Here is a 3292-nt window from a genome sequence, read left to right as displayed (position 1 = left end):
ATACACACACACACACACACAGATAGATAATATATATATGTCTGGACACCTGGCGGGCAAGTGGCTGAAGATGAAGACAACAGGAAATGTTTTGTCCTTGCTTGATGTCCTAGTCGGGACCTGTGAGGGTGGAGTCACCCGGTGTCCTCGTCGGGACCTGTGAGGGTGGAGTGACCCGGTGTCCACGTCGGGACCTGTGAGGGTGGAGTCACCCGGTGTCCACGTCGGGACCTGTGAGGGTGGAGTCACCCGGTGTCCTCGTCGTGACCTGTGAGGATGGAGTCACCTGGTGTCCACGTCGGGACCTGTGAGGATGGAGTCACCCGGTGTCCACGTCGGGACCTGTGAGGATGGAGTCACCCGGTGTCCTCGTCGGGACCTGTGAGGGTGGAGTCACCCGGTGTCCACGTCGGGACCTGTGAGGGTGCGAGAGTTACTGGCTCCCCTTCTTGTGTGTCTACTGACCCGCCTCTGGGCTGTAGCGGTTAGCCACTTTGCCGTTGAACGCAGGAGACCCGAGTTGACTTTCCGAAGAAAGGGAAGAAGTTTTGTCGAGTTTCTTAGGCTTTCTGCTGGGATGTCCTGGACAGGTGGAAGTCTCGTCTCCGAAATGATGGAAATTGTGTCGCTGACGGAGGAAACACCAACAAAAGACAAAAATATTGTGTGTGCCGAGGTGAGACTGCCGCAAGGTGGCCGAGGTGAGACTGCCGCAAGGTGGCCGAGGTGAGACTGCCGCAAGGTGGCCGAGGTGAGACTGCCGCAAGGTGGCCGAGGTGAGACAAGTGTTGGCCTCAGACTGGTCATCTGTGTAGAGACACTGACAGATAGAGGCTCTTTGAGCCTAATTTGGTTCTTGAGGTTTGATGAAATAAGTCAAACTTGTGCAGGATTGTCGCTCATTGTCAGAAAAGTAAGTGATTGTCTTAGACAAGTGGACGGCTTTGTTGGTGTCATCTTAATAGGAACAAAACAGGGAGGAGTGGGAGGTGGTAGTTTGTGCTGGTGGTTGTCTTAGACAAGTGGACGGCTTTGTTGGTGATTGCCACAGAGCAGGTTTTGACTGTGTGTGAAATAGTTTTGTATGAAATAGTTTTGTGCAAATTGTGAAGGGAAGTAACCTGTTGTATTTTGTCTACCGTCTGATGATGTGTTGTGTCTGTGCTACACGTTTTTCCACGCAAATCCCGTCTCTGGCCGCCATCGACTCTCGCTTTTTCTGAAATCAAAATTGTGTTGGTGACGTTGATGGTCTAGTGGTTAGGCTCTTGGGTTTTCAACCGTAAGTTGGTGGTTTGAATCCTATCCAGGGGCCACCCCCCGGGGCGGTGCCACTGACTGTAGTGTCTTTAGGCCATTCCCAAAGGGGGGACATTTCTCGTTCAGGCATAGTAGAATTGTAAATGGGCTGATTCATGTCACGCTTATAACTGTGCCTGATCTACAACAGGGAACTGCTGCTTTTTCTTTCCTAATCCTTACTATCATCAATTTGCGCTACTTCTTTTGTATGTTTGTCACTCTCTTCTGACCCGCTATTTCGGTGTGCTTTGATAGTCGAAGCAGACTTTGTGCTGTTGAAGCTAGAGAGGTGAGCAGAGTAAGCCTGATTCCCTGTAAGGACTTCTCAGTTGACATCCACCCCTTGGCGCTCATATGACTTGATGCAGTTGCGAGCGCCGTAAAACCTCTACTAAAACTAGCTAACTATCCAGGGACCCAATGTTTTGTCCTTGGGAAAGGCATTTTACACCAATTTTCCTCACTGTAAAACTCTTGGCCTAAACTATATGACTTCTGTGTGTGGCAAGTGCTGTAAAACTCTTGGCCTAAACTAGACTAGGTGCTGATCATCATTGACAGACAAACTGTGAAATGTTATTATTTTATTTTTTTGGTCATTGTTATTGTTGTTATTATTGTTGTTGTTTTTATTTGTTATTGTTATTGTTATGATTGGTATTGTTGTTGATATTGTTATTGTTATTTTTGTTTTTGTATTATTGTTATTGTTATTAGTGAAAAAGAAGTTGGTTGAGCAGAGGAGAAAGTCTTGCGTGTAGTTTTGTGCCAGAGTCGGCTGATTGGACAAACGTGGGAAGTGGACGGCTGGTGTTGCTGTCATCTCTTTATCACACGTGTACAAGTTGTTCATATTTGTGTGTTGCGTCGGTGGCCTAGGCTACTGGACTCGTAATCGTGAGGTTGCGGGTTCGGGGGTTTGAGCCGCGGGCCCGACGTTGTGTCCTTGGGAAAGACACTTTACACGAATTTTCCTCACTTCACCCAGGTGGGAATGGGTACCCGGCCATGGACAGCGGAAGATCTTGTCAGTATGTTAGTGTTTTAGCGCCTATAAATTATTAAATGGCTGCTTGCACTGTATGCTTCCCAGGAAGTTGAAGTTATTTCAGAATGCTCTCAGGTCTGCTGGGGTAATAGTATAGATTGTGAAGTGCAGAGAGCTTGCTGTTGAGCGGGGATTTGCGCTATACAAATGTTATCTATTATTATTGTAGTTATTGTCTACTTGTTTCCCTATTTGTCTGTGAGGATGAAAAGCTAGAAAATGAATTAATTGACCAGTGGAGGAGAATTGGTTTTGTAAAAATTGGTTTTGTAAAAAAACCAAGGCTGGTACTGTATTGTCTTTGTTGTTTACAGTACATGGGTTACGACATGTCTGATAATAATAAATCCGTTTATACTATCATGTATTGTGTTTTAAATTATTTTGACTTTAGTTTCGTGCATGTATTATAATATTTTATGCATGATTCACGAACTGTGAAGTAAGGTTTCTATTTACCTTTGTGTATAACCAAAGCTGCCAGTGATGAGGTCATGAGCTTTGTATGCACAAGGGTTAACAAGGCTGTTCTAAATTCTCCCCATCGTTGCTGATCTTTTCTGACACAGGGCTGGCATTGTAAGAACAAGGGAAAATATCTTATTGCATAATATATTACAATATAAATATAGATCTGGACCAGCAAAGTTCAAATGACCAGCCAGTTGGACAAGAGGATCCATTCAAGAGTCAGACTCAGAGTGAGGATTGGAAAAAAGTCGTGGATTGTTTTCCCTTCTTTATTTTTAGTCAGGCTAATATTTACATGTTTGTGGCCAAGACTGAAGAATACCAAGACGGGACAACAGGCCTCATTTCCGGTCGAACCGGCTCCCCTTTGTACCAGCGACCAGCGGTCTAACCGGCTCCCCTTTGTACCAGCGACCAGCGGTCTAACCGGCTCCCCTTTGTACCAGCGACCAGCGGTCTAACCGGCTCCCC

The sequence above is a fragment of the Aplysia californica genome, unplaced genomic scaffold (genome assembly GCF_000002075.1).
Source record: "Aplysia californica isolate F4 #8 unplaced genomic scaffold, AplCal3.0 scaffold01207, whole genome shotgun sequence".
Taxonomy (NCBI): Eukaryota; Metazoa; Mollusca; class Gastropoda; order Aplysiida; family Aplysiidae; genus Aplysia; species Aplysia californica.
This window is presented reverse-complemented; position numbering follows the sequence as displayed.